Raw genomic sequence first — 16,502 nt, 5'->3', positions numbered from 1 at the left:
CTATTGCAATTTTTTAATTTGCAAATCACCCCCTGCCTCACAAGAAACAGCCATCCCTCTAGCAAGGGCAAGGTACTCTGGAAGAAAGCAGCAGTGGACAATTAAAGGCAAGAAGTTTTATAGCTATCACTCACAAGCCAGGGCTTTGCAAAGAGACTGGCCATGTGGTCACCACCCCAAAAATGTGAGAACAAGTCCCTGGCCTTATGGAGAGCAGAAGAAGCAATGAGAGGGACGGGACGAGAAGGGGAAAGGGAGAAAGAGGATTGCTAAAGCACCTTCTCAGTTACACAGTCTTTCCTCTCTGCTTGCCTAAAATCACAAATAAATCAGTGTGAGATCAAAGTCAGGCCTGAGCCAGGCCAGGAGACCACACTCTCCTTCAGGCTGACCATACCACCTGCTGAAGCCAGCAAGAGTTTTGTGTGGGTATCTCCGGGAATGACATAGAAGCAATGACTCATCTATTAATAACTTTTACTCTTTATCTGTTTGCCACATGTCTCCAGAAGGGCATGGTTTTCTTAAATATTTTTGTTTTTTGAAACTGCTGAATAATCTTTACAAATATAGCTCATGATCTGTTACCCAATTAAAACCATGCAATTGCTAGGAGCAATTGGAGCTGTTTACACTGCACACTTCCATCACATGCCCTTCCTTTGTTCCTTATCATTGGAGCATAACTCTTTAATAAAATTAGGTTCGTGCAAAAACATTTTCAGATAATCTGCTGTAGCCTCCAGAAATGCTTATGCTGGTGTGATGTGCAGTATTTCAACCCGGAAAGCTGCGCATCCTTGTTTAAAGTTCTGCAGAGCAGATAAAGAATAATTCTTTTCAGTACAACCCAAAAGCCGTACTTGTATGTACACCTGCCCTGAGGAAAATTTCCATAGTCCGGACTCCACCTGAGAAGCAGGGATCTTAAAAGTCCCCGAAGTGCCTACTTAATAGAACCTTAAAAATCCATACCTAGAAGAGATATGGATTATTTAATCTCTTCCCTTGCTGTAAGGCAAAATAAATAACTTAGACCACCTCTGAAAAATATTTGTCATCCTTGTTCTTGCAAAACTTCTGTCAAGAAGATTCTACTTTCCCCCTAAGTAATCTGTGCTGTGATTTTACTACTCGTGGAATTAGAACATTTTTCCTAATGCTTGAGCCTTGTCCCTTTCTTTACCTTATTACCTCGTTAGGATATTTATCCAACCAAGCCACTTTGACTAGGTCAAATTACCCAGTCTTATTACCCAGATTTTGACCTAGTCAGAGAATATAATGAAGGATTATGTTGAAAGCCAAGATCAAGAGATATATCAAGATCAAAAGAATATCTGTATGATATCGATTGTTCACTTTTTTCCTTAGCTAGCTGCCCTATAAACTGGGAAATTACATTAGTTTAACATTAATTACTCTTGGCAATTATATTTTTTAATCATTTTACAATCTAGGTCTGCACAGACTGTCTGACAGTCTGTTCCACTACCTGTCCAGGAATCTAAACCTCTTTCTTAAGTGGATTCACATTTTCAGTTTCATTAACATCTCCTTCTTTAGATGCACAGGCAAGCTCTCCTCAGTAAGACTCAACCAAAACAACTCCCTAATAACTTCTACCCTGTGAAACAGTTTTCTCAACATATCCCAAGATGGTGATACACTGAGGTTTTTTGCCATATTGCCTTTCCAAGCAATATCCCAATAAAACGTCCATTGCCACTGGGGCTTGGCTACTAAGGGCTTCCAAGAATCGCCCAAAAACATCTTCCCACTCCTCCCAGGGAGGTGACTTAAACTACACCTACCTGTCAAAGAGGCTCTGTTCTATCTCTCTTTCTAACTTCAACCAGACAAGCCTGTCCTTCATTTATTCCACAACTTCTGAGCAAGCATGGATAATGCTTCTCCATTTCTCCAAGCCAGTCCTTCCAGAATGAGCTGTGCCAATACTCCCATCCCGTGACTTATCCCAGCAAATTTCTAACATGCCTATTAAGTATTTAATTTGATTCTACGCTACAACCTCAGGTCATTTCCATTTTTTCCTATGCTTGTATTGACATTGGTCTCTCAACCTTCCAAAGGTGTTACTGTAATATTCGCTCTTTTAAACTTACCAATGTTTTTCTTCTATGTGTTTCTTAATTTCTACTTACCCAGGTAACTTTTGCACTGGCCTTTTTCAAACTGAGCGTAAAGCCCTCTTCTCACTAGGCTGGTGTATGGTGCAATGTGATGGACTCCTATTTCTTCACCACTTAAGTGACACCTCTCCCCAACAGGCCCGTGTAAGAACATCCGCTGTGATGTGGAAGGGAGGCTCTCCTGCCAAAAACACCTGAGAAATTCATACTATTACCTCTCAAATCCAACATTAGTGAGTGCCACATATTTTATTTCCATGCTTTTGATGAAAAAATGAAGTGGTTTGGTATTTCTGAACTGAAACGTCTCATTTCAATGAGTTGAACCAAAGGAAAATATTTTGGTTTGACCCAGTTTGACATCAAACAGTTTGTCTCATCCGCCCAGACGAAGGCTCTCTGATCAGGCCTTTTCCCCAGATCCATCACTACAGTAGGTAAGAATGGAGACTGCAATGCACCCTTGGTTAAGCAATGCAGAGGTGGGGGCGGCTGTAAGAAATAATCAGAATACAATGCTACCTGTCCCAAAAATACCACAGCAGTTCAGGCAGATGGCTCAGATTTAATATTAAGCAACACACAGCAATCCAGCTCAACAAACTGTTTTGAAATGGATCAAACTGACTCAAAGCAAAATATTTCAGTTATACCTTCCTGGTGAGTCTTTCTTAAATCACAACTTCACAGAAACTTTGCATAAAAGTCACTTCAACACCAAGTATTTTTTAACATAATATAATTAGAAACTGTAGAAATAGATCAGTCATCATGACTTGCTGCACAGGAAGATCACAATACTGATTCATACATACTTCATATACATTGAATTGCTTCAGGAACCCAGAACTTTTACATCTTCTCCATACCATGACAGTTCAAAAGGAGGTCTTTGCTCTCCAACGGCTTGCACATGATGGGAAGTGACGCTAATCATGAGAACAACCAGAAAATTCTTTTGAGCCAATTAGATGGCACCAGTCACAATGACATTAGTCATCCATTCCTCAATCTGAGGAGAAGGAACCAAAATTATCATTCATCTACTCCTGAAGCTGCAGAAGACATGAGGGAAGTGTACTATTTCCCATTCTTATTGCAATCATCATCACACAAAGTGACACAAGCTGCTATTTTCTGCTCCTGTTCTGGGAGAGCAGTGGTTACCCTCTGTGCAGGTTTCAAAAGAGAGACTTTGATATCATTTAACTGCTTCGTTCTCCTTCTCCTGTCTGTGACTGACCAACACATGACCAAGAAAGGAAAGGGTACCAGAAAATGCTACACAGTAAGAATATATACAACCTAACGCTATTAGCCTCTGCAGCTTGTAAGGGCAAGATGACCCAGATGTGACTGCTGGTTAACAATGATGATGACAAAGGAGAGAGTTGTCATATATAGTGCCATGACTCTGCTGCCCAGTAAGAATAACAATAAAAGCATGAGAAGTGGTAACTGACATGTGGAAAAGAGCACAAAAAAAGAAAACCTCCCGAAAAGTTGATAGTGAAGCATCAGGAGTGGTTAACTGCAGAGGGTTCAAAGTGGATGACTTTAAGAACAGAGCCAGGAATAACACTGGAACAGAGAGACAGACTGCCCCAAAATAGCCAGCCTTACAAACCACACATCAAAGTCTTCCCACTGCTGAGATCAATGAGATACGTACCACTTATCTCAGTGAACTGAGAGGTGGGGGAAGTCCAGGAGGAACTGACAGGCAGGAGAGGCTGAGCAAACCCTGGTTCTCCACAGCAAGGTGGTTTGGGCATCTCAGAGATGCTGGTGTAGCAATCAAGCTCACTTCCACCCACAGCCAGGAGACCAGACTACCTAGCAGCCCTGGTGAGCACAGAGACCTTTGTATATGATGTTGTCTCAATGTGACAGGCGCCCTTGAACTGCTCGACAGTTACATACAATCTCCAAAGCACAGGCTGGCCAGCTCTGGATACATCAGCTCTTGAAGTCCCTCCAACACGTTGTTATTGGAAGACGGAGGGAGTGAAAAAGAAGATGAAAAATCAGAAAATCGATCCTTCTGACAGAGGGGTAAACAGACCAAGTTAATGGTGAAGTAATATTCTAGAGAAGCCAAGGAAAGATCTGTGGCTTGGAAAGTCCAGATGTCTCCGACACATCCGGGGAAACTGACAAGATTTTCATGGCAATTGCTCCTCTGGGGTGACATTTTGACTCACTGCCCAATTAAAGTTTGCCCTTGGAGGACTTTATGGGGTAGATCGTCAGCTAAACAGTGCCACTGCTTTCTAGAAGCATGCCAATTTTGAGCAGGAGACAATTATGCCCCAGGTCTCAGACTGGCAGGGGGGTTTTCCCAGGGGAGCTACATCTGACAGCTTCACACTGAAGGGAAATGTTATCCAAAACATCAAATCCAATTCAACAAACAAATTTGAAACTGACTTTAGAAGAAGTCATGTTAACAGATGGTACCAAATCCAAGTGGCAAAGATCACTATTACTTCTTTCCCTTTCCCATTTTGTCTCTTTTGTGTGTGTGTTCCTCGGCCTCAGAGAAATAGATTATGACTCTCAAGATGAGGAGCTAATTAAACTATAATATATACTAAAAGGAGATTTGGCTGTGTTGATAAGTCTGGAGCGTGACAAAGCAAGATATTCCTCTGTAAACACTGAGATACCTCCCCAGGATTTCTCCTAATTATGAAATAATTCAGATTATCTCCAGAAGTAGTCTTAGATTTGAATACCAACACTAGAGAGAATGAGCTAAAGCATGCCTGAGCCAGCCAAATCAGATAATCTAAGACCTTATGTGTAAAAAGATGATGAAGAGGGACAACTGGAATAGTAACTGTGTACTGCAGTTGTTGCTAGACCTTACCTTTCTACAGACAGCTGTTCTGAATCCAGTTTCATTCTCTTCAAAAAATGAAAGTTTTGAAAACTTCCCCATTTGTCTTTCACACTATGCACTAGAAATAACTTGACCACAGTGGAATAAGACTCACGGCAGCCGTCTTTGTCCCAGAAAAACAGAGATCTTCCATAAACTTTAAAGATACATTCTTAATTATGTTCCAGTGCTCATTTATAACAAATGCCTGTTTGCACCATGCAACATAAAAGTTCTCTAACTCTGAGGTTGCCCCTGCTTTGCCTGGTACCAATAAAGCAACACCGATTTAAGAAATGCTGATGTGTCTGTCCCACAGGAAGGGGAACAAACTTTCAGTGCAGAGCATCTTCATACTGGTATACTTTTATCTTCCCAATAGGATAAGCGCTTCAGTAAAGAAAACTCCAGCCTCTAACTGACTTAGATACGCTGCTGGCATGAGGAAACCAGGAGCGGGGCTTTTGACAGATGAACTCAGTCCACCTTCTACTAGACTTTAAGCTATTTCCACCCTAGCTGTCTATGTACATCCTGCCAGAAGTCACAGTTTCAGCAGAGTCAGCAGAAGGGAAGCTCTGCCTGTGTCTCCTCATGCTAGGGATGCTCACTGAAGATGTGGCAAAGAGGAGCTCTGGGCATCTGCAGCACACTCAAGCATCTGCAGCACATTGATCTGTCTGTGTCCGTGGGCAACAGCTGCCTTTGCAGACATGCAGCACTCTAGGCTCTCTTTACGTTCATTTGCATCTAAATACTGTTAATTGGAAATTAAACTCACACTTCCCTGGCTCTGAGCAAGAAAAGCATGCCCCTTTAGCCTAAAGTTAATGCCTACTCTTGGCTAATCATCCTGGCTCTCTCCATCACCAACAGAGAGAGCCAGTATTGCTAGATGATTCAGTGTTGTACGCACCTGATGAATCACTCTGGCTATCTCCAGTGATGAGTGAGAAACAGAGGCCGCCCATACACTTTGCTTGGTCTAGATCCCTTGCCTGCAGACAGCTCAAGTAAGGTAAGATATATCCTACCTGGATGGTCTTTTTCTTTTGAATGTGTCCAATGGTCAAGACAAATGAAAAAGGAACTCAAGACTGTGGCTTCTTGACACAATAACCATATAAAACTACCACAAAAGCAATAATCAAACACCACTAATACCAATGACAATAACACAAAAGGTAATTCTCATAGAAGTCAAAAGCTGTTCCACAATGAAACACACGAGTGCCACGGCCTACCTGTGTGCAGATGTGTAGCACACATATGCCCGATACGAAGGCCACTGCCAAAGCACACGCTGTGCATGTTTTCAAACAGAGAAGAAAAGAAGCCATTTGCCCAAGGGGCTTGGAAACCAGGTCATGAGATTCCTTCTGCGTAATCTTCGTATCCTGCGTAAAACTTTCTGTCCAGAAAAACACCTGTAACCCCACCCTTTCACCATAGCTTTGATTTGTCTCCTTGGCTTGGCTTCTGCAGTGCTTTTAACCTTTCCATAGAGAGTCTGCTTGGGCCCCAGCTGCAGCTGGGGAAGTGGCAGGGAAGAACAAGGCTTTGCCAGTGCGAAAGCAGCTAGACTGTCTCCTGCTGCTTTCAAAGCTCTTGCAGGGCTGCACCAGGCAGGGTGGGCTGCCGGGCTTCTCCCTGCCATAGCAGCATTGCCAGGAAGCAGAAACAACCCAAGGGATCCACAACATGGTACAGAGGTACAAGATTTGCATGCAGTGACCTTGTGCTCCAGTGATCTTGGAGCAGCTGCCTGTTTTTCAGTGGGGGTTTCTGTCATGCCCGTGAGAGGGTGGTTCAAGCCCCAGAGGAATAGGCCCAGGGACTGGATCAAGGTCAGCTGGCTCTGGAACACCCAGCTGTGTGGTGTAACATGGCTTCTCCTGGGGGAAAATGGGATTTTGTGCATTTTCATTCTAAACACATAAAGCAGGTAGCTGGATGAAATACGGCACAGTCAGGCTCTGAAAAGGCTTCTTGTAGGTGTGAAGAGTGCAAGAGATATACATCATTCTTCATTTAACACTTCGTTGATCATTGACTTGTGGATTCTTCTCCCTCTGAAAAATTCTAACTATTCTTTTTAAATAGGAATTTTGACCAGAGTAGTGGAGATATCTTTGAACATAGATTTGGCATAGAGACTGCAATGGCAGTGAGATGCCGATCTGGCTGGGCTCGTACCTACCCTGTGGCTGAGGCAGAACAGCAAATGCCTTATGTCAGCCACAGTTGGAAAGAAAAAGGGTTTCTGTTTGAGTCAGCGCACAGCGTGAGGCAACCAGGCACTGTCTGCTCCACTAGGCTCCGCAAACATAGGAGAGCAGCCCGCCCTCATCAACCAGCTTTTAAAAGATCAGTCACACTCAAGTGTACGCCACCAACTGAAATACGCTTATTATGCAATATAAAGTGAACACTTCGAGAGCACTACTTACAGCAGTTTGTCCTGTACAAGTCCTTATAGGATGCTATTTCCAAGGCTTATAAATTATCCAAGCTGTCTAGACCAAGTTCTGTATGTGCTGTGGATAGATACACCTCAAACCAAGAGCAGCAGGACATTGTCTCTTCCCTGCAAGTATTTAATAAACAATAAAAATCAGTGTATGGAAGATGGGAGAAGAATATCAAGTGTACGCAATATTCAGGACTTACACCTAGCACAAAAGCGTGCACACACATCAATTGACTTTCTTTTCACTTGGTCCACATTTGACTTTGCAATGTTCATTCAAGCAACAGAACTGCTTCAACTACAAAGTCATCTTTCAAATAACATTTTTCAATTGATAATAAGCTCCCACACCTAAATTAACCACACTTTTAACTACCCTTTAACCTAGTATTTTCATATAGGTATAATACCAGAATGGTAGGGGAAAGAAAATATTATATATTCAATATAAACATATATTTTCATAATTGACAGCAAATGTCAAAGTCAACAAATCACAGAGCTCAGGCAACGCAATGTAGTGTGTGTTTTCATTCCATGTTATTGGTTTCTTAACTTAGCAAACAGGGGATTTTTGACTGCATTTGAAGAGGAAATCAGCAAATCAATACTAAATTTTCTGTAGAAGGGAGCAGCATAAAATTACTCAAGTTACCACAGAAACAAATTTAAGCAAACTGGTGCCACAAATCAAGTAATTAGGCAGTGAGAAGAATTAAATCTCTTCAAAAATTATTGATTTATGATACTATGTCAAGTTTGGGACATAAATATTTATTATCTTGCAGCTCCTATTCCTTCAACGCTCAGATTAATTTTATTCATGTCTTTCTAATAAAGGGGAACTCAGTTAAGTCCAAGTAGTGAACAGTAAGAAAATACTCTCTTACATTCATCTCTCCCCTGAGAAGCAGAGAACACATTTCATGTCAAATTATTCCATGCACAGGGAACACCACAATACTGGGTACATACAACCTCACCACGGATTACAGGATTAGACTCCTATGTATACCCTGGAGCAGTCTAATAAATTTAAATTAAACTGCCATGAAGTAAACAGGGGCAGTGGTTTTACTCTTGCCCTAGAGTACAGCAAGAAACCTTTCCTTATCTTGCAGCGATGGTCAGTTACGTTTTAGTTCTTTTTTAACCAGACAATAAATCACATCTTTTATGCATGTGTCACCAAGCACGCAGGCAACTATCCATATGTAACTCAAAAAACAGTACTACTGCTACCAATTTTCCATACCTGCTAATTAGACCAAGCCTCTTAAATTACCTGAACAACTGGCACATAAAGAATAAGATGAATGCTTAACTGACCCCACAAAGAAATAACATCTGTCACCTGACAACCAAATTCATTAAACACGTGACATATATTAGCACCAGGATAGTGGTGTTTACATGTGTTGGTTACATAGATTATTGTTCTCTACAGAAATTACATTACTCTAGGGAATAGAAATGTGTCATACAAACAAACAGTGAATAATAGATTGTGTAAATCCATAGGTTATTGTGGGTATTAGATTATTACAGAGGGTCAAATTCTGTTTTTGTAAATATATTTGCAATACTTGCTAAACTCCCAAAAACATGAAAAAAGCGCATAAATCTCAACACAGAAACAGCATGGCACTTGTTCAGCGTGGCACTTGTACAGATACCACGACTTCAGTTCACTGGTGAAGAGGGTTTTCACTGGACATACACACACAAATGAAAGATAAACTAAAACCTCATGTACTGAACTCATCCAATGAACAAAGCAGGGCCAATGCAGAGAGGTTTCCAGTTGCATTGCTGCCATGTGCAGGACTGAATTTCCTCAGAAGGCACCAGTACTGTAGGGCAGCAATCTGCTGGAAGCGTTTCAGTGCCAAGGGCTACTTCTGTAATCAAATCTGGCAGCCACGTGTGCTTTTGCAAACATTAAAAAATTATGAGAAGACGAGGAGGGAATGAAAATTTCCTGTCGTCTTCTTTTGTCTCACCCTTACTACGTACAGGTTTTGCCCAGAGCTTCAGAGAGGCAAAGATGGGAATATTCGCTCTGATGCTATCCTTCAGAGAAGAGGTGCTTTATTTCTGCCCTAGATTAACGTATTGTGCTATGTATTTGCCTTATTACCAAGTTCTTCCTGCCAAGAAGCAAGTTTGCCTAAAGACCAGAAGCAGACAGAGAACTTTGAAGGTTTAAATCCGTATGCTCTTTTAGCTGGACATCAGCAACAACCATTTCTTCAATACTGCACAGCGCAAAGGGTTGGTGTTTTTACTGCAGGACTCTAACCTGATAAGGAGCCAAGACTCGAGCCAAATCTCAGCAAAAAGAGAAAGAAGAAATAGTATGTCTTCCTCTTTTTTTTTTTTTTCCTTTCCTCTACACAGAACATTACCAAACTGGTCTTTAGTGTAAATTCAGCTCACAGAAATAATTCTTGGAAGCCCATTGGTGGAGAGTCCGTTTCCTTCTCCTTTCAGGTTGAAAAGGAAACTTTCTGTGAGTTTACTGTAATGGAGTGTTTGTCTGTATCAGAAACAGCCTGACCTCTCCAGCCACAAGCTGAAATACCAGCAGCCCACTCTGTCACTAGTTCACGATTAGGAAATTACATGGGAGGAAAGACACAACACAAAACTCACAGAGAATTTAAAAAAAAAAAAAGAAAGAAAAAAAGAAAGACATCAGCAGTGGTGGGAGTGAATGAACAAGCTTAATAACAAGGCCAGTAAAAAGGAAAATAACCCTCTGGCCAATTGATAATAAAAGATTACTTGAGGCAAAGGGTTAGATCCTGAGCAGTGTAAAGTGGCCCAGCTCTACAACCAAAGCTACAGTGATTTATAGCAGCTGCAAAAGTCCCAGGAGACAGAAAAACCCAGCTATAAAAATGGAATCGAAGGCCCACATTTTGAGAAGCTTCCACTCACTTTTAGCACCAGACTGAGGTACAGAGGTGACTCTGAGGGTTTGTTTCTGCGGGGGAGTTCCTGTGAAGTAAGCTGAAGTGTGAATTTACACTGCATTTACTGCTGGGTCTTTAAGTAGGCTGTAAATTCATACCCTAGCCTATTTTGCAGGGATTTCCCCAAGTAGATAAGCCCTAAATTGGCCTCCTAATCATGGAGGCAGACAAAATAAATAGATGTTTTCAAAACTGCAGACCCACACAGGGATCTGTCTATTGCTTGCAACGGCAAGTGGGTACTGGAGAGCATATATCATGGAATCATAGAATGTGTTGGGTTGGAAGGGACCTTTAAAGGTCACCTAGTCCAACCCCCCTGCAATAAGCAGGGACATCTTTAACTAGATCAGAAGACTATATCATAGTCCTGCAAGTGCATGGTTCCCTTCTTTCCTCCATTCACCCCTGGAGCCCCCTCCCATCATCTCTCTCAGCATCCCTCCACCTCCAGACACACCTTTGAAACCCCTGACGCTGCCTCAGCTTCATGCCAGATTTCCATACCTCAGCCCCTGGCTCTTCCCTTGCCCATTCCAGTTCCACATCTGGAGGTCCATGTTCCCCTTACCCACTTTCCCCTGACCCGCAGGGGAAGCAGTAAAACTGTCCTGGTGCAAAGGTGTCTCCTCCTATGAGTTCCTTGCCTCTGAACCAACCTAACCATGTCCTGTCCATTCACACTCCACCCATTCCTCAAGGCACTGGCTCCTTGGGTTAATGGATGCCCTTTAAAACGTCCTCCAGAAACACCAGGTTAACTCTATGCAGACAAATGCCATGAAGCTGGGCACGATCAGTCACACTTTCCTGGCTGAACGATGCTTTTACATGCAGCTGAACGGGAGGCCAGAGACCTTCAGCAGGAGACAGAGGAAGCAGCTAGTATCGTCACAGCTTTATGGGGGTCCTCAGGCTGGGTGGTTTGTCTTTAGCAGGCTAGGGTGAGCAACTTGCGTCACATGAGGCCGGTGCCATTTCCCTGGGAACCACAGTGAAGCTGTAATAGAGCAAAACATTGCTAATCTTGGCTAATCTGGAACCTTGCACTGCTTTAACAGCTGCCTGGGCTCCTCTGCTGTGCTGGCTCAGTCACTCGCTGCACCAGTGTCAACTGAGTCCCACCTGTGGTCATACCACTCTAGCACACAGAGACACCACTGTATCCTGAAGGATCCTCTTCAAGAAGTCAATTCAGTAATATCCTCTGTCACCTGATGCAAATATCAGGTTTTTCAAAAGCAGCTTAGAACACCCCCTTTCAATGAAATCCCCAATTTTGCAATGCGTGAAAAAGAAAGTCAGTTAACGCTTAGAAGTTTGAGCCCTAAGATGAATGAGGGAAGCAAAAAAGCATAAAACATCTTTTGATGTCAGCAAAAGGAACCAGCCACAGTGAAGAGTCATCACCTGCGCTACAGTATTCCATACCGTCCTTATCTGTTGGAGCAGGTAACAGCAGTCTGAAGAACAGGAACCACTTGCTAACAGGTACAACACTGAAAAAGCTATCTGAGAGACACAGGTCACAGAGCAGTGACCCTTCCAGCACTTGTCTAAGTATAAGTTTCATCTTTGATGTATATGAAGACCCTGCACAATAAGCACCTCTGAGCAGAGAAAGAGCTCAGCACCCTTTAAGGGCTAAAGTCTACGCTGCAGACCGCTTCCTCCATTCCATCACTGCAAGATTTCTTTGTGCCCCTTTTCTTTGTACCAACCGCAAACATTTGTGCAATTGAGTTGTACCAGCAAACGCACTTAAAGAAAGTGTCTGAGCTCCACCAAACAGTCTTGAGGGAAACCAAAGTTTATATTAGCTCAGGAGCATTTATTTTGGAAGTGTCTGTGCAAACAGACAAGCAGACATCCAAACAGAAAGCACCAACAATACAACAAAAGCGCCCAAACCCCACCAAGCCAACACCGTGATTAACAATGGCTCACAAAACACTGTTTCACATCAATCCATAGAGTTTAAAAAAAGTAACAGAAATTTTGAAAGGTACCTAAATACCAGAGAACAGCACCTGCATCATCAACATGATGCAAGTAGAAGAGAAGGTTAGATACTCTGGAAAAAATTCTTCTGTGTGAATTATTCACTTAGCTGAAATAATTTCTCTTTCCTTTTCATCTTGCCCCGTTCAGAAAGAAAACCATGTATTTGAATATGGGATACCATATAGTATGCTCCACATATGGTACAGCACTTGCTTCCCGCTCCAGGACAAGACATTCAAACTGAGCCAGTCACCTTAGAAAATGGGGTGCAAACAGGTGGCTGTGGTTTGTGTTCTGAAATGTGAAAATCTGAGGTTTCAGAGATGGTTATGGATGGTACGTTGATCTTATATCACTGACTTCAGCAATACAATCTATCATCAATGATTGAAAAGCCACAGCAGCAAGGGCATTTACCTGCTCCCCTATGGGCTCCACACGCAATATGTGCACTATGACCAGTCTCAATCTCATGCGAGGCCAAGATGACACAGTATTAGTGCCACGTGGAGGGGGACAGAGAGCCACTCTTCAAGTCACAATGCACGGAGCAATGGCTGCACCAGCTCCCTCGTCATTGCTCGACTCAAAGGCTGTGCTAGAAAGCAAAAAAAAAAAACCACCCTACGTGCTCATGTTATGAAACTTTGTCTCAAAAAGTTCAGCAAAACAAGGCTGAACTTCCACTGCAAAGACAACCTGAGTTCAGACACTCTGCTGTTTCTGAACACTTGGTGACCTGAATATTTGTTAATCACCTGTAATGTTATTAGCATACCCGTACACCTATGTCCGGCATTTTGGATGCCCTGTAGCATTTAAAAAGTACTGATATTTGAAAAGAAGGATGGCCCCACGCAATTAGCTTACCTCAGCCCACAGCCTCAGACAACCCATTCAGAGTCTGAGGTAGACAACAAATTACTGGAGTACAGGGAGAAAATTATGGAGAAATAAGAGATTAGTGGAAAAACCAAAGCAGACCACGGGGGTCACTGCAAAAAGGGGACTCTGAAATAAACCTGTTCACACCAGTATTTCTCTCTGCCGAACAACAAGACGACACAGGGTGTGAAGGGAATAATACTGTGTTTTCACAGAGGTAAACTGTCATAGGTTTACATCTTAGGTTTCAAACCTATTACAGCAATGTTTTGTCTACTCATATGAGGTATCATTTGGGATAATGTATCTATGTAAGTGTATGAACTTTTGAAAGAACACTTCACCTTTTAAATTTTCAGAGTATAATTTCTTTTGTTTGTAGCTTTCCCAGGCTACAGATTTCCTGTCTGGCATCTCTCTCTCGGTATTTAAAACTCCAGAGCCAACCTATTCTAAGTCCTTACTGAGCCTACCACTTACACAATAAATGGCATAAACACCAGCATATTCCCTAAAAAGGGCACCCCAGAGAATTCAGTCATCAAAAAACATCCAGCAAGGCAAAGGAACAAGGCCCTTCACATTAATTTAACAACCTACTATCCCCTGAAATCATTGTCAATACTAATCTATTTATCCAGCAACTAAACCGATGTATATGAGTTTCCTATGCAATAACACGCTGATTGAACCTTAGAACGTTTCAGGCAGGGCATATTTCTCAAATAAAAATCAGACCTTATTAAACCTCAACGGAAATTCCACATAAACACACAGCATCAAAAAGCCAGGAGCCTTTAAGAATTGGATCTTAGTTTTAGTCAGAATTCAGTGATTCCTTTTCAATTGCTTCAGTTGCATCACTTTCAGAAGCATCGAGAACTGTCCTTTGAGAGCTAACCAATAAAAAGAACATGGCCCTCCTTCTTACACCAGCACATAGTAGGGAGGCCTTTATACCCTGCTAAATGTAAAATATTTTAGAAAAACAAAACCAGGAAACAAACTGGGATTTGGTCAAGAGTTCACGCTAGCTGAATCACTGTGGTGTGGAAACCACCAGCTCTAAAGATGGAAAGTCCGGAGCCATTCACTCCCTCAAAGAAAGAAAAAAAAAGAAAAAGAAAAAAAAGGCATTAAAGACCCATTTGGCTTGCTGGTAAGCTCCCCCAACACCTCAAACACAGGAAAAGCTACCTATGGATAAGTGCCTTGACCTTTTTACCTTCTCCTCTCTCTCTGAACACAGCCAGCAATTTGACCTGCATCATAGTTTTTCATATTGGGCGCAGTGAGAATTGTTTAAATGTCACTCCGTGACTCAACGTGCAGAAATGCTGTAGGGTCATGGCACTGCTTCTTCCCTCCACATCCTGCACCTATTGCCCTCTTCTGCCTTTCCCCAGGAAAAAAAAATTAAAAAAAAAAAATTTACATACTTTACAGATTGAACATGGCCAGTTTCTAAGTGGAGAGTCGTTCAGACTTCTCTGGGTTGCCTTTTGTTATCTGAGAGCTTCCAAGGAAATATTGCTCAGAAGCAATTAAGGCCAACTGTTCTTGGACAAAGACATACAACAATTGGCGTATTTAGCGAGGCAACACAGTCATTTTGAAAGAGGCCTGGAAAATCCTAACATTGTTAAAATCTGTCTTCACAACTGCTGACAAGATCTAGTAAAGACTTTTGTGTTTTGCTCGTGCATTTCATCATCTTTCATAAGCCAAAATCTTATTAGCAAATAATTTTTGCAAAGTTCAAAAGCCAAACTGTTGCATTGCAGCAAGGATAACAGTTCTTGACAAGAGCCTATTGTCCATACGTTTTTTGCTTTCCTTGTTTTCAAAGTACTGGTCTACATCAACATGCTATACTTAGGTACTAAACACATTTGTCTCAGCTAATCATCATGTTATTTGACATAAACCTGCCACTAAAGCAAAGAATCCTATCAGCTTTCTGGTAACATTCAGACTCACCTGATGGCTGTATCTGCGGCAGCCTTTTTGGCTGGGCTGGACGGGACGCCTAAGAGACGCAGCAAGAAAGGAACAGAACTACGCTGCAGAACAAGAGGAGAGCCAGTCCAGCAGCTAAACATCCTAAATTCAGGAAACCCAAGATCGGTTCTGCAACATATTCCTTTCACAGACTTATCTACGTCATTTATTCTCTGTGTGCCTCCACTCCACAGAACAGGCTCTGTGAGAATAAATACAGTATGAAGTGGCATGCTGACAGGGAATGTGGAAATATCTATGATAACTCCCCATTATCAACCAGTCATTTTTAACACTCAAAAATAAATTATTCCAGAGAATGTTACAGTGGAAGTGACTCACAAAAGACTGAAGAATCAACCCTGTTTCCTGAACTGAATTCAGTTTTGTGAGCATTAAGTTTAAAAGTGTTCACTGACCATAGTGATTCCATTTGGAAAGCAGGCTTTGAAAATTCAAAGCAGTTTTCTACAAAGCAAAGCACCAGCTAGCAGCAATGTTATTTCATAGCACTGCTCACAATGACCAAGGAGGCATTTCGACACAGCAAAGCGTGTTCCAGCATGTCTTGAGAAAAAGATCTACAAAAACTGAGCATCAAAAACCTGGGACTCTTGTGCATTAGTTTTGCACACTTCTTAAAGGAGCTGGTGTTACAAAGTGCTTCTAGCCCCATCAAAATTTCACAGGCAATATGTCAGGAGAGAATCCATCCCGAAATACTAAATCACAGTAACCTTAAGATAGGCACCAACTTTCACAAGGAGTTCTTTATCCTGAGAAGGCAGACACTACAAAGCTTTACCTAACTTCACTGTCACCGTGCATACATCTAAAAGGCATTTTTGTCCCTTCTAGAGTGAACTTATCACTGAATAATATTGTTTCATTGCACAAAACTATCCCATAATCCTCCTAAAATGTTTATTAAGGGGACTGCATCTTTTTTATTTTTTTAGACATACCTACACAGCCTTGCATCAATCACTCTCCCTTTCTCTTTCCTGGAGGGCTTGCCCTGCACTACAGCTCCTGGTGACCTCTTCAGGTGCTGTGCTCCTTTGGGCTCCAGCTGCCAGCATCTGTAACATGAGTTATTGCATGCTGAGTACTCCCTCCGCCCCGTC

General features: G+C 42.1%; 1 long non-coding RNA gene across 50 annotated transcripts in view; it reads right to left on the bottom strand.

Annotated features, from left to right (window-relative positions):
- Positions 1–16,502, bottom strand: part of LOC128911963 (uncharacterized) — a 135,701-nt gene that overhangs the window by 99,207 nt on the left and 19,992 nt on the right. For 45 of the 50 annotated variants that reach the window (XR_008467267.1, XR_008467290.1, XR_008467291.1 and 42 more), the window contains 5 exons: positions 16,341–16,457; positions 15,355–15,577; positions 12,907–13,087; positions 7,488–7,624; positions 2,166–2,347 (listed from right to left, as the gene is read on the bottom strand). This is a non-coding gene — a long non-coding RNA (uncharacterized LOC128911963). The remainder of the gene's footprint in view (positions 1–2,165; positions 2,348–7,487; positions 7,625–12,906; positions 13,088–15,354; positions 15,578–16,340; positions 16,458–16,502) is intronic. The other 5 variants (XR_008467277.1, XR_008467261.1, XR_008467279.1 and 2 more) reach the window with 5 other exon arrangements.

Source organism: Rissa tridactyla, chromosome 6, assembly GCF_028500815.1.
Source record: "Rissa tridactyla isolate bRisTri1 chromosome 6, bRisTri1.patW.cur.20221130, whole genome shotgun sequence".
NCBI lineage: Eukaryota > Metazoa > Chordata > Aves > Charadriiformes > Laridae > Rissa > Rissa tridactyla.
The sequence above is the reverse complement of the archived record's forward strand: the minus strand, read 5'-3'. Positions and strand labels throughout refer to the sequence as shown.